This window comes from Myotis daubentonii, chromosome 17, assembly GCF_963259705.1.
Source record: "Myotis daubentonii chromosome 17, mMyoDau2.1, whole genome shotgun sequence".
Taxonomy (NCBI): Eukaryota; Metazoa; Chordata; class Mammalia; order Chiroptera; family Vespertilionidae; genus Myotis; species Myotis daubentonii.
The window spans coordinates 24,869,909-24,892,363 of NC_081856.1; the positions used below are offsets into that span (position 1 = coordinate 24,869,909).

At 42.8% G+C, this 22,455-nt stretch overlaps 1 protein-coding gene across 7 annotated transcripts in view; it reads right to left on the reverse strand.

Annotated features, from left to right (window-relative positions):
* The window catches only part of FAM110B (family with sequence similarity 110 member B), a 122,540-nt gene extending 102,552 nt beyond the window's left edge, over window positions 1-19,988 (reverse strand). For all 7 annotated transcript variants that reach the window (XR_009449702.1, XR_009449703.1, XM_059673140.1 and 4 more), the window contains exon 1: window positions 19,653-19,988. The gene's annotated coding sequence lies outside the window, so the exon portion shown is untranslated. The remainder of the gene's footprint in view (window positions 1-19,652) is intronic.
* Window positions 19,989-22,455: the final 2,467 nt, after the last annotated feature.

Below are 22,455 nucleotides of genomic sequence, written 5' to 3' on the forward strand. Positions count from 1 at the left end.
TTTCTTTCTCATTTGTATTGGGATATACTTCAATGAATCATGAAAGTGACTGTTATCGGTACATCTGGCCACTCAAATGAAAATAGCATGGTGGAAAACGGAACCGTCTTCTCCACTAGCATCTGCTTCCGGTACGCCATCAGTCCAACATCTACATCTCTGTCTACAGAAAAGTGGTGGCTCACAGACAGGGAACGAAAATGCTCTGAGTATAATAGTTGTTGTTTTTTAATTGAGACTTACTCTATTTTGCATGATTATGGAAGTAATCCATAGTAAAACATTTTAAGGAGGCACTTGGGACTTCAACAGATGATGGCGAAGAACACTTCTTTAAGGTGGACACCAGCTTCCCAACCTCCTCTTCTTTCTGGAGCGATGTGTAATGAACGATTTGCCAGATGTTTATTAGTAAGCCTGCAAACCGTGGCCTAGATTTTGTTTAACTTCAAAAATAAATAAATAAATAAATAAATAAATAAATAAATAAATAAATAAATGCCTGGAAATGTCTATTGAAATAACAGCTAAAATGGATACTTCCCCCTCTAAAATTAAAACTTTTCAAAACAATCTATTTTTCTCTGTCCTATTACCTAGCAATGTTCAACAAGAACAAAAAGTAAAATTAGTACTGGATTAAAAAAGAATATAGACTCCAAGTTTATGGCTCTTTTTGATTGCTTACTACCTACAATTTAAGATTTTATTTTCTTTGTCTGCTGAAATCTATGGGATCCCAGGAATTAAAAAGAATAAAATTGTATACATTTAATAGAATGTTAGAGAAATTTTAACCGAAATATCTTTGGGCCCAATTTAAATTGATTGTGACCCATAATAACAAAGTAAAGACATTTTATATTTTACTACTTTGCAACCAATATTGTTTGTTTTGTCCTAATATTGTATCAAAAAATTCCTTTTCAAATTTATTATTATTTTTGCCTTTTCCTTCTCACATTTTTGAAGAGAGAAAATAACAGCTGAACTCCTACTCTAATGATTCAGAGAGAGAAGACTCACACAAGTATGACTGGGATGGGGAAAAATACCACCTGTGAAGACCTTCAAAGTTGCCATATGACATCAAAACCATCCTAATAAAAACAACTGTGAAGCTAAGGGACTGCACAGCCATCTGCTCCTATCACCTTAATTCACAGCGGAGGAAATGAAAGATCGGAGTAGTCAAGTGACCTCTCCAAAGTCACACAGCAAAAGTGGTCCTTAGATCTCAGATTTCCTAGGTGCCTATCCAGTGCTCCATTAGATCATAACAAATTTTTTATTTCCATAAATAACTTGACATGTATAATTTAATCTATTTGTCTATACATCTATTGTTCTACACAGCATGAACGCAAGTCAATTTAACTTTATGTTAATCAGAACACTACTAATGTCCAAGAACATACTCTGCCGTTCATCCCACTGGTGAAGCCAGGCTAAACAATGAATGAAAAATCTGAAATGAAATCTGAAATACTCTTAGGTCGTCTAACCTAGGCACATCTATTCTCAAAATAGAATTTCCCTTTCTTATTCACAGTTAAATCATAATCATAGTTTTGTTACAATACAATTTCAAGTAGATTTCATAGGTAGCTATCAAGTAAAATGTAGATATTCTACAGTCAAAGCTTAGATAAGCAGTTTTTAGTAAGAATTTCAAGATAATATACTATTAGATCCATCAGTTCAGACAGAACTCTTACCCTCTACAACTCTGGAATCATTCAAGAGCACTTGAGTTGCCTAGGTTAGCAGCTTATTATCAATAGTCGTTTGTTTATTCCACAGTTCTTTACACTGTACAGTGCTAGTTGCAAGGGAACCAATAAATGTGGGACCACTTGCCCGCCTACTGTAGATTGATGACGTAAGATAATTAAGGAGGCTTTTATCTAACTGAATCAAGGTTTGCAAGTGATCAATGTACATGTTCAAATGTGTGTTAGAAGGGTAGTGAGTTCACATGTGGTTTTCCCAGAGAATAAGAGTTGACAGACTTAGTAAAGAGTATATGTTGGGAAGCAGGGTAAGGTAAATTAAAATAGGCCAACAGATGACAAAAGAACCCTTCTATGCCTGCCCCAAAGAACAAAAATATCCATTGAAAGATATTCCTTTCTTGAGAATATGTCAGCAACAAAATACCTTCTTTATATTTCTTCATATAAACGGAGTAATGGTATTAAAATTCAGTGCCAAACAACCCCATCTGGGGGGAGGGAGGGAGACAAGCTTTAAACACACTTTCAACAAAGAAAACGAATAAATGGCAAGTAAGCACAAGAAGAGAGCTTCAACATAATTAGTCAGTAGGGAAATGCAAAATAATAGCTTGATGAGACATCATGATATACTCACTAGAATGGCTACATTTAAAAAGGCAAACATACCAAGCATTTGCAAGGATACGGAGCAACTGGGATTATTATACAACGCTCGTGGAAAAGTCAAAATGTTACAGGTACTATGACAAATAATCTGACAGTTCTTTATCAGATTAAACACCTACCATGTGACCAGCAATTCCACTCCTAGGTATTTACCCTCCATGATACATTCAGTGTTGGACTACAGGACTCTTAGTATCACTTAAGCTGTTTGAAGATACACATGGTCCTTATGCTCACCGAGCACATGGGGCACAGCTTCCCAACACTGTTTTTGGTTTTCAAGAGATGAATCCGTTTAGCAATGCTGAGGTCTGGGGTTGTTGTGCAAGGTGAGAAGTATAACTGGAGTTCCCTTCAAGTGCTTTCCAGAGCAGGTGGCAATGATTTTAGGACAAAGAATCTCTACTTCATCTTTCTCTTTAAAATGCTATTCAACTCATTAATAAGCCAGTGTACCAACATCAACACTGGTATTTCTGCTATCCTACAAAACTTAAACATAAAGTTAATTAAATGTAATACAATCTACTGGGCACTTTAAAAAAAAAACACACAACAGGTAAATATAGGCTTTATGAAGACATCATGTTATTGCATTTTATTATTGTGGTAAAATACATATAACATAAAATTGACCATTTTAGCCATTTTTAAGTGCACAGTTCAGTGGCATTAAGCACTTTCACACTGTTGTCCAACCATCATCACCAGACACATCCAGAACTCTTTTCACCTTGCAAAACTGGAATTCTGGACCCATAAACATACCTCCCTATTCCCTTCTCCCTTCAGCCCCTAGCAACCAACATTCTACTTTCTGTCTCTGTGAATTTGACTACTTTTAAGTGCATCATTTGGAGGGGATCATACAGTATTTGTCCTTCTGTGGCTGGCTCGTTTCACCCAGCATTATGTCCTCAGGGATCTTCCATGTGTAGCATGTCTTCTTACTTCTCCTGTCACAGGAAAGCCTAAGCATTCAGAATGAAATGTAGAGCCAGGGGCGTCTCCCCACTGAGGCCTGCTGAATAGACAGACAGGCTGAATGTAAATCACTGTGTTTATGAAAGCAGGATCCAGAGGGACCGGCATCAACAGCACCACAGAGCACTGCTCAGGGCTCCCTCCTTTCTGAGGAGCACCCCTGAAACCTCCAACGCCGCCCCCAGCAAGTAAGCAAGTGGAGTCTGTGCGCCAGGCCTCCACGCCCACCCCCACTCCCCATGTCTGTAAGATAAGAGAGGATAAGGTTTTACTGAGAGCTGAACTTTTCAGAGTTAATGTTTGCTGTATGCTATCTTTAGGGCTTCGGGGAAATTAATGTCAATATAAATGACTGGCCAGGAATGATTTACACTATGAGTAAACATCAAATAAATGGTTCCATTACATGTAAGGCCATTTTGCTATCTTAATAGTGATACTAACTTGAATGATTAAAAGAACACAACTTACTCCATAAAATATAATATTTATTATGTAATCTTTTACACCAATTTTTGGCTGTTTGCCTGTTTTATGTAAGCCTTACTTCCCCAACTAACATATGTTTCACAAATACAGTCTTTGAATTATTTTATGTCCATCTCAAATTAATGTCCATGAAAAAGCAGGTATTGTATAAAATACTGCTAGTTGATCTACTAGTAACACATAAAAAATAAATTAATCTTTTAAAAAATTTAATGAAACAAGGTATTATTTATAGCTTAGTGGTTATAGGTGTATGTTTTGTAGTCAAATATGTAATCCCAAATTTGAGTCTCAGTTCTACTCAGGTTTGTTCTGTAATAAATGACAATATATTTAATACCATTGGCTTAGAGCTGAAAGAGAGTAAATAATCAATTACATTTCAACCATTAGTAATAGTGATTTATTGCAAAGGACTGAATGTTTGTGCTCCTTCCAAATTAATATGTGGAAATCCTAAACCCCAATGTGATGGGATTAGAAGATGTGGAGTTGAGTAACAAGCCAGTCTGGAACATTGTTAAAGATCATCCTTCATGCCGAAATTGGTTTGGCTCGGTGGATAGAGCGTCGGCCTGCGGACTGAAGGGTCCCGGGTTCGATTCCGGTCAAGGACATGTGCCTGGGTTGCGGGTGCATCCCCGGTGGGGGATGTGCAGGGGGCGGCTGATGGATGTTTCTCTCTCATCGATGTTTCTGACTATCTCTCTCCCTTCCTCTCTGCAAAAAATCAATAAAATATATATTTTTAAAAAAATCATCCTTCAGGAAACTTCCCTGGCCAAGAATGTGACCTATAACCAAACAGTTCAAAGAGCACCAGGAAAGGGCCCGGGTGGGATGAGATGAGCTCCTCCCACCCACCCACAGCCAGCACCCACTCACCGGCCACCTGGCTGAGCCACCTTCGATGAAGCTCTCCCAGGCCCCAAGCGCCTCTAGGTAACTCCAGTCCCTCAGACACCCTGACGGTGGTCTCCTGAGACGCCCGGAATTCCCACAGAAATGCGAAGATGGGAAGGCTTTAGCATTCTGACCTCCTCACAATGGCCTGGTTTATGTCCCCTCCCGTCACTGAGGGAACAAGCTCTCTGGGAAGCCAAGAGAGTCCCCCGAGCCTGTTCTTGACACAGCAATCAATACAAGATACCCTGAGAACTGAGTCCAACCAGTTGCAGACATAGCCATGCTATCCACCATAACTCTGTGTTCTCTAAACTGTCCGGGAGCTTATCAGAGGAGACGTTTCAAACATATTACAGAAATCCAAATATAAGCCTGTGGAATTGTTCTGATCTTCTAGCCTAGTAACTCGATAAAGAAAGCAGCAGCGAGGCATAATCTGTTCTTCGTGAGACTATTCTTGCTTTTAGCTACTACTACTTCCTTTTCTACAAGTACACAACCATCTGCTTACCACTATGTTTTAGTATGCTGCCAAGGATATGGGGTAACACCAATGAATTGTAAAGAGTCTGGAACTTCTTCCCATGGAAATATAATGCAAGTCAAAATGTGAACCAAATATGTTATTTCAGATTTTCTTGGAATTGTATTAAAAATTAAGAAGAATTTGGTGAAATTAATTGTTACAATACCTGTACTTTATTCAGCCCCAAATTTCCAAAATATTATTTCCATATGTAATATAAAAATATTCGTGAGTTGTTTTATATCCTGTTTTCAAACTAAATATTCAAAACCTGGTGTATATTTCACACTCACAGGACATCTCAATTCAGGTCTGCTACATACCCTTGGCTCCATAACCACAATGGCCAGGGCCGCCATACCGGTCAGCACAGGCCTGAGATTTCTTGGTGCTTTCTTAAAAATAAGCTTCTTTATTTTGATTCTGGCCCCTCTTTGACACAATCTTTCAGGATATGATCATTAGTGATACCTTGGTCCCATCTGCTCAATCTCAAGCTGCAAACGACTCTCTGAGCAACGGAGTAGTTTCAGACCGATGCAGATCTCATTAGCTGCTGGTTGGGATATGATTTACGCCCCTCTATCAAGTCTTATAGAAATGATAAGGCAGAGATAGACTTTTCCGCCTTTGCATTCAAGTTACTTGAATATCATAAAAGATGTAATTGTATCTTCTGTTCTTTTTATTCAGACCATAGAAGGTCAAGGAAAATTTGAGAGGCGACAAGATAGAAGCCTCTTAGGATAATCAAGATCGCAGGAAGCGGAAAGGAGGTAAAAAAGCACTTTTGGCAGAGGAAACAGCAGGTGTGAGGGCAGGAATATGCCCGGGACAGGGGCTGGATGTGCATGGAGGCGGTGTCAGCGAGGCCCTGGACCAACAGGGACTTTGTTCTGCACACACAGTCAGGGCTTGGAGCAGCTGAACGACGTGACCAACTGAAATCAGCTAATTCTGGAGGCAGCACAGCAGACAGGAAAGGGAAGAAGGTTGAGGCAGGAGATCAGACAGGAGGGAAAAGATGACAAAATCCTGAACTAAGGTGGAAGGTGCACCAGGAGAAGGGCCAGGCAGGAGAAACATCTCAGGGTCAGACAGGAGAAACATCTCAGGGTCAGGATGTGGGGATATCAAAGGGAAGTGGGTTCCAATTTCAGTATCATGGTGATAGAGAGCTGCTAAGCATCCACTGCCAGGAGCGCTGGAGAATGTGGGCCTGTCTTCTGTGTTCCTGGTGTTAGTCTCAGCTCAGATGCGGGGGCGGGGAAGAATTCACCCCTTTCCAAATGCAAGCTGTGCATGATTCCTACGCTGTCACTTCATTAGACCACAAGCATCAACTAATCTATTAAAAATCTATGAGCACACACTAAACTTGTTACTATGTTTGCTCTTTTAGGTTTGAGGAACTTACCTTTTTTTGGTAGAAGGAAGTCTTACAGTTTTGCTACTTTACACGTCAAAAATACAAGAAAAAAATACCTTCTGATATAATAATCCCTTTGTATTACTTTTTGTTCAAAGGGGAGGTAGAGGGACCCAAAAGTGACAGAAAAAAAAAAATGACAAAGTCTTATTTTTACCGTATAATAAAAAGATGAATCTTTGCTCTATTGACACTGCATCTCCCAAGTGTAGTAGGCAACGTGCATGCACATGACCCCATTCACAAGGCACTCTGACAATTTCAACAAGGCCAACAGCACACTTGAGAGGATGGATGAGGTCAGAGGTACCCCTGAGGGCAATCACTTTGGGTTAGAACTAGAGGAGTGAAGTTCTGACAAAGAGAAGACTGAAGATAAAGATGAAGTTCTAAGGGAGGTGTCCTGTAGGTCTTAGAGCCCCAGAGTTTCCGCATGAATGAAGAATAGATTTCCACCCAACCAGGCAGCAGCATGGGCCCTGGCACACAGCCCGCACTAGAGTATTTACTGACAAGGAAATGGAAATGTTGCCAGTGACTAGGGAAAACACTATTCACTGTATCATCCGACCAAAATCTGGTTTTGGAAAACGGTTCATTTAGGCACGGCATCCAGGTCCTAATGGTGCAACATGTTTCAGCTCACCATACCCTTGGCCCCAACCAGCTTCATCTTCAGTCAGGTTTTTGGATAAAACTCTCCCCTGGGGTTTAATAAAGACCCACAAGTCAGCCTATTGGAATCTGCGAAGGCCACATTATCTGGTCAGGAGGCCACCCACCACAGTCATGGTCACGGTCATCTGGGCCTTGCACCAAACTACTGCCTGTGGTTGATTCTAGTCTGAAACCAACTCTTGACCCAAACAGAAGTAAAGAGGAGACTTAGGAAAGACCAGAGCATTCTAAACAAGTAAGTATAAAATGAACTCTTGGACACATTAATCATTTTAATTAGACACAACTACTTCATTCTTTATATCTCGAAGCCAAATGTCTCATAAAACAAAGGTAAAATTGGATATAAACAAAAATACATCTATTTCAACTAGAAGATGAGGGCACCATCACGCAAAAACAAATAATATCATTAGCCCTAACCAGTTTGGCTCAGTGGATAGACAGTCAGCCTGTGGATTAAAGGGTCCCAGGTTCGATTCCAGTCAAGGGCATGTACCTTGGTTGCCGGCACTTCCCCAGTAGTGGGTGTGCAGGAGGCAGCTGATTGATGTTTCTCTCTGATAGATGTTTCTAACTCTCTATCCCTCTCCCTTCATCTCTGTAAAAAAAAATCAATAAAATATATTAAAAAATATATCAGTAATGTGCTGAGCAAGTGCCAGGAACATACTATCATTATCGCTAGTATTATGATTGATTGAATGTGCTAATGGAGGAAAAATCAGAGGTGTGTGTGATCTAAGTGTTCTTCAAATATAATATAGCTCTCAATTCCTTTCTATATTCACTACGATAGGCAATAAGTGGTATCTACCATCAAAATATATGTTTTTAATATACAAAACATTTCCTTACCTGGTTGAAATCTGAAGACCAAACATGAGTAAAAACTGTAAATCAGACATAATTATACAAAGTAACTACTATCACTTTAAACTTGAAGGTAAAGTGTGCTGGAGAGACACCATGAAGTGGAGACTTAGCCCATCATGGTCACGGCCAAGAACGCCGCCTCCATGTGCCCTATGCAAAGACCACAGAGTAGGGAGGAGACAACAACACTGTTTTCCTTTCACAGGGAGTGCTTCTTTGGAGGACCACAGACACTGCCAGCACCCCAATGAATACACGGGTCACTAAAGAGACAGTCACAAAACCCAGCACACGTCAGAAAATGCGGCAGTCAGCTGACTCAAGGAAGGGAGTATCGGTCAGGAAGGTAAAGGTGTAACATTGCTAGCACTTCTGAGAAAGCCTTGAGGAAGAGCAGGGTGTAGAGATGGGTACCTGGTCCACTGTTATAGGAGTCAGATCATTTCAACAGGCTTGGGAAAGAGCACTCTTACAGAATGTTTTCAAAACAGCTTCTCTAATCCCTGAAACCTTTGATTATACTACAAGTGTGTGGTGGTTAATGTTATGCATAAACTTGACTGGGCCACAGGCGTGCTCAGATATTTAGTTAAACATTATTCTGGGTGTGAGGATGTTTCTGGATGAGAACATTGAATGGGAACTCTGAGTAAAGCAGATGGCCCTCGCTAATGTGCATGGGCCTCATCAAGTCTGTTGAGGGCCTGCACATAACAAAATGGTGGGAGAAGGGAGAATTCAGTCTCTGCCTGATGGGTCTTCTCCTGCCCTCAGACTGCAACTTATACCATTGCTTCTCCTGAGTCCCCAGTTTGCAGATAACAGATTGTGGGACTTCTCAGCCTCCTTAATTGCATTAGTCATTTCCTTATAATACATTTCCTAGATATAGATATAGATATAGATATAGATAGACATAGAGATACAGATACAGATACAGAAAGAGATAGAGATAGAGAGGTAAAGAGAGATAGAGATACAGAGATATAGGGCAGAGAGAGAGAGAAAGGTTAAGATTGAGATCCTATTGGTTCTGTTTCTCTGTATATATGAATAATAAATACAATCTTGTAAAATCAAAAAAATCCAAATTAAAGTGAAGACATTTAAGTATTTCAGACACACAATGTATAAAGGTATTTGTAATGCCTTGGTGCTGAATTAAAGGCCTTGGTCTCTTTAGCACTAACTCATGGTGCCTAAATGCCTTTTGGGAAAGGTCTATAGATGGGACAGAGCTTTTCAACAGCTGAATGGTTCACTCTGAAATTACTCTGGCAGTGGCATGTGCAAAAAGCAATGGAGAATTAACAACCAAAGCAGTTTAGTCCTGTGCTAGTGAATCTTGAAAGGAAAAATACCTGTAGGCGAAACCAAGCGAATCAGGCCACAGGAGCTGGAACTGGCTGCCCTGGGGCGAGGGCAGAGCCACTTCTGACTGGGGAACGTGGCCCCTATGAAGTTCATACTCAACACTGAGTCTTAACCCACATACACACTCTCACACACACACTTACACACATACTCATACACACCACACTCACATATACACAAACTCATTCACACGCAACACACACTCATGCACATACATATTCATATACTACACTCACACAAACTCACACATACATATACACCTGCACCCTAGACACATACACTTACACACTCACTCACACTAACACACACACACACAAAGTCATACACACAAACACACACATATACACACACACTAGCTACATGATATATGTGGGACTCCCATCGCCTTTAAGGAAAATACACTTAAAACCAATTTCCAAACAATATAGGCAGCCCACAAATCTCCTCTGGCACTACCTAAAATATGATTGCAACTTCCCACAAAATATAATTTTCTATGACAGTAGTACTCTCCCTCTATAAGAACTATAAGTATAAATTCACTAACAAGAACTAGAAAAAAATATAATCGTCATTAAATTAAAGAACTAAGTTACTGGACAGTTAGTCTATCCCTTCAAATATGGTGACCACTCTGGCCAAAACATTATGAAAAGCGTTACAGTCATACACCTGATTCATGTTGCGGGTTAGAACAAAGCCTACAGAAGCTATGAAGAGCACCTATGACTAATCTTATTTAAAACCAACACAATGATTTTTCTTCTTCTCTCATGGTCACTAAATAAGAACAAAACAGACTGGGAAGAAAAACTCTTATTCTTAAAAACTGCAGCATTCCAATGAATGGTCAGTCACGTGAACACAGGACGAGGATAGATTAAAAAGATTTTTAAAATCCTCAAATCACAGCCCAGTGCACAATGAGCCTCCCAGTTCACCTTGGTCGAACTATGTAGTCAAAACACTGATGTGCTGTCAGGAGTCACTGGTATTTCCCAACACTGCTGAGTTCCCAGTTTCCAAGTGTCTCTTTTTGACCACAAGTGGAAATGGTAGCCGGGGAAAGGAAAATGACAAATAGATTACGTGTGTGTGTGTGTGTGTGTGTGTGTGTGTGTATGTGTGTAAATAAATACATATACACTTATGATTGTGGAGTATCGGCACAAGGATTTGAAAATGTCTTCACATTTTATTCACTAACCTGCACCTAAAGACTGTACTCAACAAGCAAGCAATGTTAAAGATTAAAAAGCTGGAGAAGAATCTATAAATACTCTTATTTCTAAAATGGGTGTGTTTTCCTTTTGAAAAATACAAATAGCATCTAAATCAATGCATCAACAAAAGTCCTTATAACGAGATGTGATATCATAAGTAACCTACTGCAACTCGGCAACCAGATGTTAACCCACAGAGCGGAGTGCTGAGTGAGCAGCTCTGTTAGGCTTCCAACCACATGCCCAATCTCAGTGCTGGCTTCTGCAGTGGCCAGGGCAGTCTGACAGGCATTGGTTACTTTGCAGTGGGTATGTTGCCCTACCATGTTTACTCTTATGGCTTTTAGACAAAGAGGTGCCTGTAAACCGGCATCTCAGGCACCGGGTAGGCCTCAGGTAACAGTTAGCTTGAAGACAAAGCAAGTGAGCCCTCTGAAATGCCAGGGCAAAACATAAGCATGTCCAACCACCCCATGTTTTCAAATATAAACTCTCCTTCTCCTTCGTTCCCCACCCCACACCCCCACCACCAAAACTGCTCAGAACCTGCCCACCAGACCTCAGGTACACACACACACACACACACACACACACACACACACACACACACACACAGTCGGGAGAAGATCCCTGCTTGCTTTTGCCATGCCTTCAAGGTCCTCCTAATCAGCGGTGTCACCCCTGTGTTCCATTGAGTAAATACGGATTAAGCCCCGGGATGAGGCCTGACACTGTTCTGACACTGTGGATACAGCAGTTTACATCACTGAGTCCCTTTCTACTTGGAGAAATGTACTTCCAACATGTAGACAAATCACACAACCTCAGTTAGGAAAGAGGGCTCTGAACAAAATTAAACAGGATAATGGAAAAGAGTGGCTGGAGAAGGGGCTATGTTAAGCTTCGGTGGTCAGGGTGAGTCTTCTGTAAAAGGGACTTTCACAGTGACCAGTATGATGAGCATATACAAGCCAGGTGGAGCAATGCAGGAAATCCGTGAGATACAACTGCAAGCATCATCCTACTTATCTCTTAAAACAACCCTATAGCGTCGGTACTGCAGTCACCCCCATTTTACAGATCAGGAAACTGAGGTTCCATAGCCTCAGTAACTAAACTTCACACAGCGCCAATGTTGTCACCCAGGCTCAGCCAGAAACTCTCCCAGTCTCTCAGTAACCAACTTACCTATCTGCTGGCCTACAAGTAAGTGTTTGGCCTGGAGTCCCCAGGGCTGTGACCAGGCCCTCACCCTGCTCCGGTGTAACAGAGGGAAACAAAGCTTGTAAGCCCCAAGCAATCTGCCACCCATTCTGAGTGTGCACACATTGTCCTGACTTCCCGTGAACCTGACATATCTGGGCTGTCCCAATTTTTCTGATCTCTGAGACCAATAGTCTCTAGGGCACTTGTTGGCAAATAATCTGTAAACGCCTTCTCTCCATTTTTGTAAAGTATCAGAAAGACTGCTATCATCAGAGCAATCCAGAGGTAGGTGATTCCACTGCACATGACCGCCAGGTCCTTCCAAAGACAGCAGTTCCCCCTTGTCTGTTCCATTTTCCACAGTTTCAGTTATCTGCAGTCAAACATGGTCTGAAAACATTACATGGAAAATTCTAGAAATAAGCAATTCCTGAGTGTTAAACTGGACGCCTCTCTGAATAACCTGATGAAATCTCGTGGTGTCCCACTCCATCCCGCTCAGGATGTGAATTACCCCTTTGTGCAGCGAGAGTCTCCCCAGGAAGAATGAATCTATGAAATTATCTAATCTGTGAATTAAACTTTATCACAGGTATGTCTGCATAAGGAAAAAAGTATATACAGAGTGCAGAACTACCCACAATTTCAGGCATCCACTGAGGGTCTTGGAACGTATCCCCTCAGATAAGGAGAGACTGCTGTAACAGGATTCAACTTGTATCCTTCAGATACAAACAGAAATGAAATACAAGTTGGCAAGTCCTCTCAGCTTGATCTCCAGAATATACCATATTTCACTGATTCTAAGACACATCTATTTTCCTGTTTTAATACCTGAAATCAGAACCCTCATCACAATGGGTGGTGTGTCAGAGCTTAACTGGCAGTATGTTTTCTGTGGACTCCAAAACAGAAGATACCTACTAAGAAGGGCTCCTGGTGACGAACAGGGCTCACATTTAAAAACAGAGCCCAGCACCCATTTCTAAACAGGGGCTTCTCATGCAAGCCATGCGTCAGGGAGAAGCCTGCACTGAACTGCCTGCCACCTGCACTGTCCCGCCTGCCCCCATCCCTGCATGGAACTGCCTGCCTGACCTGTGTTCCTACAGGCTGAGGCAATCCTTAGAAAGGAGTTCCTGGAATCATGTTTCAACCACTAGGACTGAGACTTTACTGTCCATTCTGAGCTGTGCTGCTATATCTCTACTTAGCATCTTCCTCACACAATCAGAGATGCTCCATTCCAACCAATCAGGACAGTGTTTTTTGGAACAAACTATGAGGATTTTAAATCCCCATCTGCATGAGAATGAACCAATCAGGGATCAGAAGCAGGGACTTCTCTCTCTATAAACCAGATCCCCTCTGGCTGAGAGCGTGCAGTTTTACTTTCCACCAAAGACTTAAGATCACATTTCCCTGAGCTGGAGCTGAAACACTAAAGATGTCCCGCCCAGCTGGAGAGGGGCCTCACCTGAGAGCCAACTCACCCACCTGAGGGCCAACTCACAGCTGTGCTGTATCATAATTGAGCTGTAACACTACTGAGCCACGCTATTCTGCAGCTGTGCTATATCACAATTGAGCTATTCGCACTGAATAAAGCTTCCTTCTTCACCACACTCCAAATTGCAGACTCCTGTTGAATTGGCACCAGTGACCATCAGCTGACATTTCTTTCTTAGTGGTGTATATAATAATGAAGGTCAATGCTGTGAGAGGTTAGAGAAATTCAGAATCCTGCAAACATTGGATTCCCTCCATCTCCTCTGCTTCCCTTCCAGCCCACATGGCACCGGTCACCACAACAGCCTCCTAACCAGCTCCCTGCTCCCAGTCTTCCCAGTAATCCATTCTCCACAAAGCAGAGACAGTGAGCTGCCAATTCTGAAGGTTAGAGTCTTGGCCTCCTTATATCAGAGCGCCCAGCAGCTCCCACTACATTTAAAATGAAGACACTGGTCCCATGGCTGACAAGGCCCTTCTCGCCTGGTTCCTCTGCTGCTGTCTCCTGCTCGTAAGGGAAGGTTCCACCCACCCTGGGGCCTCTACACAAGCTGTCCTCTCTGCCCAGAGAACTCCCAGTGCTTGCCCCTTTTTTCACTTAAATCTCATCATAAACATTCTCCCTAAGGCCTTCCCAAACCACCCAGCCAGTTTCCGAATGCCACCCTCATTCTTGACTACATTTATGGCTGCTTTAAATTAGCTTGTAAGGCCCTAGCCGGTTTGGCTTAGTGGATAGAGTGCTGGCCTGTGGACTGAAGGGTCCCAGGTTTGATTCCAGTAAGGAATTGCAGGCTCCATCCCCAGTACCGGCGTGCAGGGGGCAGCCAATCAAAGATTCTCTCTCATCATTGATGTTTCTATCTCTCTCTCCCTCTCCCTTTCTCTCTGAAGTCAATAAAAACATATTTTTAAAACATTAGCTTGTAATCTATTTATTTATTCTATTATCACACCCCCACTTTACACAGCAAATAAATCCTCAATGAGGCAAGGACCTTGCCTTTCCTGGCCACTGTGTATCCTCACCTGGCACGCAATGAATCCTCTATAAATATTTGTTTAATATAATCATAATAGAAGTTACCAAACAACAGTCCTACACATAATTTCTTTCTTTTCATTCAGTTCCAGTCAATGGGACCAAAAAAAAAAAAAAATTTGTTGGCAAGAATGATCATTCCGAAGTCTAGCTGTGATTTCTCCTACAAAAGACAAAGAGGTAAAGCAAGCCTCTAACGGGGTTCTGAGGAAAAAACGCTTTGCTTTACAACATAACCACTCAGAAACTTCCCATATGCTTCTGAGTTACATTTTTAAAAGCTCTATCGGCAACTGGACAATCTCAAAACCCACTGAGCTCACTCTGACAAACAAAACACACCGCAGAATTCTTATAATTCTTCTAGAAACCCGTCTGCCAAATGACATATTGCTTCCTTTTGCTTAGGATTCACTTTTGAACGTCTCTCTAAATTTTTACCATCTTAAAATCCCAGCTTTAATGCCAGTTTAAAATTGTTTAATCATCCACATGTTCACTATTTTTATCACCAAATATGCTGGAAGAAGAAGAGTAATTTGCTGCATCTACTCAAGTTTCCTGAAAACAAAACAAAAAAACAAGGCTCATGTCTTTGAATGCTGTGTTTTATGTTATTCTCTTTATGAGACTCAAATTGCAAAATGTTAGAAATGTTAAAAAAAAAAATAATCACACAGTCCCTTATCACAAGGGGGGAAAAAACACACCTAAGGTGTCAAAATAGGAATATGCATGATTTAAGTTTATTAATTTTGTATAACAAAAGATCATCCAAAAAAAACCCCCAAAAACCCAGGTTCAAGAACAGATGAAAATGTATTCTGCAACAGTGTCGAAGCCTTCCTGATATTTTAATTACCTTTGTTAATTGTTTGGATGATGACATCTAAGAATATTAAAAAACTAAATTTTTTAATACTACTCTCCAAAATCTACCGTGCAAATTCCCGTAACTTCTGTCAAAATTCCAAATCCCTGCTACCTTTAGCTTCTTTGATAAACATTTTGGGCATAATTTGTGTTCTCTTCTGAACAATTCTCAAATATACATATTTTTTATTTCTATAATGCATTTAATACCAAAAAATCACCATAAAAAATCAGGTTCTGCCTAAAGTATTAAATGTTTAAAAACAACAATAAATATACAGAATGGGGATTTGAGCCAATGCTTCATTAACCATCATAATCCCCTCTGATACTTTTAAGTGATCAAAATGAACAACCCTCCTTTAACCCAAGGGAAAGAAATTCATGGAGGTACAGGAGCCATAGGACTCTCGCCAGATTACCTGAGCTACATGGCAAAAACAGACCCAACACGATTTCTTCATAATCTTCTTCTAAGCCACTTGTATTGACTTCACATAGTTCAAAGAAGTTAAACCTGTGATCCTCCCCAACCCACCTAAAACAGGCAATCTTTAACATGGTATTTTGAAATCTTAGGTTTCCTCTGAAAACTAAAAAAAACAGCTCTAGTTCGCCTGTTTTGAACTCGTCAATGACCAAATACTACCCAGGAATTTCAAAGCTTGTCACTGAGTTATGAAGAAGAGATCTGTGGGTATCAAACCCCCAAAGAACCCAGGAAACCTTCCTGAAGGCACAAACCATAGGTTATGCCTCCTGACACGGTGGAAAGATCCATGGGCTGCAGGGGAACACACACATCTGGGTTAAAATGGCAGCTTTGCTACTTATTAGCTACATGACTCAGCCGCGTCACTTCACCTCACCTGCAGAAAGGAGATAAGAGCCAATCATCCTGTGTTAGAGTAAAGAGAATGCTGTGTCAATTGCCCAGGACTAGGTGGGTCCCAGCGCTGGCCTCCATGGGTAACTGATTATAATCCAGAGAACCCACGTTCTGAGTATATTCACTTTCTACCCTCAATGCCGAACTAAACAGAAGGAATATACTTTTCTTGGATGAGTTATAGCTTTGTAGAGGTTCAGTCTTCATCCTGAAAATCTATCTTCACTGCATCATACTGGGAGTCAGAAAAGTGATATAAATCAGAATGACTGAGAATTCACCCTACAAAGTTATTTTCTTTAAATCAGTCATGATGCAAGTAGGTTTTTTATCATTTGTTTCTCCCTATTAGAACTATGGGGTGGGTGGGGGGGGTGGGGGAGGGGAGTCGACATTAGTTGAGGATGCTCTAGGCCAGGGGTGGGCAAACTTTTTGACTCCAGGGCCACAATGGGTTCTTAAACTGGACCGGAGGGCCGGAACAAAAGCATGGATGGAGTGTTTGTGTGAACTAATATAAATTCAAAGTAAACATCATTACATAAAAGGGTATGGTTTTTTTGTTTTTTTGTTTTTTTGTTTTTTAGTTTTATTCATTTCAAATGGGCCGGATCCGGCCCGTGGGGCAGTTTGCCCACGGCTGCTCTAGGCTCATAATGGTTACTCTCACTCTATTGTGGGAAAATAAAAGTAAGGGTACAGTTGACAAAATAATATTTTTACAAGCAGTGTTTGTCTGAACACCTAGAATACTATGGTTTCAGAGAGAAAAATCTGGCTGAGCCTTACAAAGTGAAAAACACAAAGGACAAACTTTTAAGTGTATTCCTAAAAAGATTGTTAGATGGTGTCTTTGGGTGAGAGTATATTTTGCGAAGAGGGCAGGTGATTGGGTTGCTGAATGAATCCCTCCAATTCTTGAGCTCACAGGAGCCATGTGCCTCCTCCAGCGTTATCCACAGCACCATCTACTGCCACACCGTGCCCACAGCAGCGCTGTGTCTGCACCATGCCTTTGCTTAACTAACTCAACTGTTGAGGGATAAAAAGGATCTCACTTCACAGTAAAATAGGGGGGGGGGGGGCGGGGGGGGAGGGGGGAGGAGTGTCTCAAAATGAAAGTGCACACCTGACCATCCTTTAAAATATCTAGGCAGCAAACGCATGGCAAGTGAGTAGTTCTAATTTTTCTTATCTTAGCTTGTTAGGCTATCAATCCTGCTCTAAAGATTTTAGAGCATGAATAAGAAGTACATGCTCTGGTTGATGTATATATCCTTTATGACTTTTAGCACAGTGGGAGTTACCTCCCTGCTGTGCCAACACGGTTCTTTCATCTAAGAGAGCTGCAAGTATTACTCAAAACTCAGAGAACCAGAGAGTTTGGTTCCTAAAGTCTAGCCTTCTCCTTAGCCAATCAGGCTCCTAAGGAAAATCAGGTCTCCTTATATTGAAATGTGCCTGCAGGCTGGGTTCAGGGCTGTGTGCTGGCCCTTACAGATCCCTAGGGAAGACTTACTAAACCAGCTCTTACCATGCATAAGAACACACAGAACAGCTTGTCAGTCCTAAGAAAAACAATCCAGCCTCAGTTCTGGTCTAAAATTAAACCACAAGCTTAAAAGAGCCTATGACTTAAAAGATCTGGGATTTAAAAACAAAAACAACAACAAAAAAAAAAAAAAAAAAAAAAAAACAGGAGAAGAAGAAAAAACACACCAAAACATCCATTTTCCAAACAGAAAAACACACATAGGTTGATAATAAAAATTTAAAATAAAATTAGCTGACACTTAACCTAGCTAGCACTGTATTCTGGGGACTGTTCTAAGCCCTTTACAGATGATCAGGTTGACAAAGCATGGCCACTTCTTTGTTCAAATTGTGACTTTACTACGGTATGATCTATAGTAACACCATAGGTTAAATACCATGGGGTGATCAATGGGAAGTTTCCTACGGACAAGGAATTGTGGCTTACCATTAGCTAACCCTTATGTTAAATATGCTTAAGATCAGGGGTTGTGGGGTCACAAAATAAGTACAAGTGAATGCAGGTATTTCCCATGGAATGACTCCAAGTATAAATTTGAGGGGGAGCGGGGCTCGTGCTAACTAACTATCTTCAAAGCCAAGAGGGGAAATAAAAATGGAAGCCATACTATTTATATTGCAAAAATGCTTATTCTACTATCATATTCCCCTTCTCAAAAATAGATCAGCGTGTAGTGCTTACAACGCCAGCCGTGCAATGTTGTCACAGATGTGTGCCAGATTTTGCACAGGACGCGGCTGGGAGGGAAAACTACGGAGTTTGCCTTATCTTCGGCAGCAAAGAAAGCCTGCTTGTTGTGGTGGCTGCAAACCCGAGTAGCAACGTGAAAGGGTTATGGAGTCGGGCACCAGGTGTTTTCTTTCCACTTTCCAGAATCCAGAGTAATTTAAGTTCTCTCCGCCTCCCGCTCCCCACCGGGGAGAACTGTCACGCCAGTCGCACTGTACAGCTCCTGTTCTAATGACAAGCCGAGGGCACCAGGCTGGGCAGCAGGCAGCAGGGCTTCCCCCAGCCTGCGCGCGCTTGGTTGCCAAGTTATGAGCTCCGCCGGGTGATGGGGGCACGCGCGAGCCAAGAATAATTAAATCCTATTTCAAATCCGTGTGCTTTCAAAGAAAGCAGAGATCACTGACACCAAGGCTGGAGAGGGTGAGGGTAACCAAACACAAACTTTCAGAGCCTCTGAGTCTGCATTCTTGCAAGAACTCCCAGCCGGCGATTAGGAGATACTGACACCCCCAAAGTACTTGGCGCCCGAGGTTAGAGACCTTCCCAGCAGATGCGGCCGAGCAGAGACCCATTCCTCGCCGACCCCACTCCTCCTGCAGCAACCGGCGGGCGCGCCTTCGGAGCCCACCACTCCGCCCCGCCAGCCCGGCCCGACCCTCCGCGCGGCCAGCTGGTCCCGGCGCGGTTCCCGGGGCCCCTGCCCGGCCTCCTCCCCGCTGAGCCCGGGACGCGCAGCGCAGCGCGCGGGGAGAGCGGCGGCACCGCGCCTCTCTCGGCCCCGGAAGCCGGCCGGGGTCCGTCAGGGCCAGCACAGCCCCGGGGCCGGCTAGCACCGAGACCCAGGCGGTGGGTCGGTTGCAGGGGCGGACCCGGCTACTCTCCAGCGGCTTGCGGCTTCGGCATTGTCCGCAATCGGGGCGCGGCGCGGCCCCCCGACCAAGCAGCCGGCCCAGCCTTACCTCGGCCGCGCTCCCCGGTCCCGGGCGGTGCAGCCCGAGCCGGGAGCCAGGTTCCCAGGGATGGCGGGGAGGGCGAGTCGGGGCCCGCGAGGGCTGGGATCCGGGCTGCCGGCGCTTCTGGAGGGCCGATCGCGGGCTGCAGGGGCCGCCAAGTCCTCGCAGCCGCCTCCGCGGGGCCACGGGCAGAGAGTGGACCGGGCCGGCCGAGCGGGCCCAGGACGCCCGGCTAGCGGCGGCCGCGATGGTTCGGTCTGCACCGAGTGGGAGGACTCAGGCCGGCTTCGCCAGGGAGCGAGGGAGGGAACTTAAACGAGTTGCTGTGGCCCAAAGCGCGTGTCCCCGAGCAGAGTGCACGCCCCCCTGCAGCGCCCCGCCCAGATTTCATCCCGCCCCTCCCCCTCCCACTTCCCACTCCCCACGCCTCCTGGCTTCTGACCCTGCGCCTTCCCCATCTCCACCCCCTCCCCTCACTCCCATGCCCAAATCCCTCCCTTCCACTTCCACCGCCAAACCCCACCCCCGACTCCCACCCCGCCCCACTTCCAAAGCCCTTCGGTACCCCCAGCCCCACTCCCACCGTCTGGAGAATCCCCTGGATCTCAGCTGCCAGGAAGCCCCAGATCCAACCACGTAGCCCTGAGTCTGAGAGCATGTTTTGTGGCTGTGATAACCCATCCAGATCTTTGGTGCCTGAGGTTTTCTGCTGACTAACTTTCATATACTTAAACGGGCCATCTTAGTATTTGTAGACTTAATTTCTGAAGGCATTTTTAACACCCCAGTAAAGAATATGGGAACAAATCTCAAGCGGAATGGATGTACTGCCCCTAGAGCAGCGGTTCTCAACCTGTGGGTCGCGACCCCTGAAAATACATCCTGCCTATCAGATATTTACATTACGATTCATAACAGCAGCAAAATTACAGTTATGAAGTAGCAACGAAAAGAATTTTATGGTTGGGGGTCACCACAACGTGAGGAACTGTATTAAAGGGTCGTGGCATTAGGAAGGTTGAGAACCACTGGGCCAGCTGATGTTTCAAAATTAAAGTTTGGAGTGCGTCATTATTCACCTCATAATGTATGGCTTGGAAATGCTTTTTCTTTAGATGTGCTTACTAACGTGGTTGGTTTTTAGAGGGTTTAGTTATTTTAGGAAGACTAAACACATTCTAGTATAGTTTTTGCTATGAGGAACTCTAAAAGATGAAATCCATATTTATAGAATGACTGAATGAGAGGAACTCACAACATAATTCTCTAAAATATTTAGCCAAGATTTCGTTTATACCTTTAATATATTTGAAATACAATTGCATTCATTCCATTCTCTCAGCAAGTTTATCTATATTCAAATTGCCTGACTGTTGTTTCATTCCGGTTCAGAAATTATCAAAGAAATAAAATCAGCCTTATATAATAAATTTTTGGCCACTTAGAAGATAATTATTTTAAGAAAGTGATAAGATACTGGTTTTAAACAGAACTTTCCTCTGGCATACTAATGCATTACATGTGATCACACATTCTGCTGTGGTCCCCATTAACTCCAAAAGTCCTGTAACAGTAGAATGAAGTTATTTTTTTTTTTTTTTATCATTCTCATAGCTTCTTACTCCCATAGCACCTTCTCTTACTCCAAAGTAGGCTATCTGTGCGGCGTTGGTGGTATAGTGGTGAGCATAGCTGCCTTCCAAAGTAGGCTATTTATTTTCAAAATTCTTTGCCCCAATGTCTTCCTTTTCGGACCTGCTCCCTCCTATTGGGTGGGATAAACCTCCCAGGCCATTGTAGGGGCATGTGAGTCAGGCCTGCCAATTACAGTGCTTCTCATGTCCTGGGCACAATGGGAGTGAGGGGAGACCTGACCTAATCAGGGAAAATGTGCTTTTTCTGAACTGGTAAGGCAGCTTCTGAGACCATGCCATGTCAGCCTGCAGCAGCTGCAGGTAGCCTACTAGACAAGAAAGGCAACTAAGCAATAGAGACAAAAGAGCCCTGATGACATGAATGAGCCCCTCCAGGCAGCCATCTCTGAAACCAAACTCTTGGACTTCTGAGGAAATGCACCAATAAATTGTCTTTCTAGCTTATGCTATTTTGAGTTAGGTTTCTTTCCAAAATACTCCCTTGTAAAACCAGAAAAGGTTCCCATATGAGCCAGGCTCTGAAAATTAGAAATGACTTCTAGCTTTTTTATCATTAAATTACTTCTTCATGATAAAGTATGTGCAAAGGAGGTCACTTACTAGAAAGCCCTAAGTTTTAATAGGATTACGGTGCTCGTTTAGAGTTTTACTATTACGCCTTCGCCCAAACCCCAAATTAATAAAAGATGTGGTTAGAGAACCAGAGAGAGAACAACAAAATGTCTAAACCAGAACATCCCAGTAATTTTTTTATCTTATCAATTACTCCAGTCCCCAATATTTGCTGATACGGGACATTGCCTCTTCTCTGGACTGAAAATTGTATGGCCAGACTTACGGGAATTGCTGAAATTGGTTTGTTACACTGGAATTTTATTTTGTTGAGTATTGTTTAGAAGTAGGCCATTGGCCTATGCTTGCAATTCTTTTGTTTCACAGAGATTTCTGTCTCTAAAGGTATGTAACAATATTTGACTAGTTCCCTAACAAGCATTCATACACTACTCACTATGTTGCTTAACCACACTCACAGGTCACTGTGAACAGTGGGAGTGTTGGTGTCACAGGAGTGGGCCTGACAGATGGGCATGAAGGCATTGCTCTGAGCCTTGGATTGCAGGTGTGGTTTCTTATGGGAAAGTAGGATACCAGTA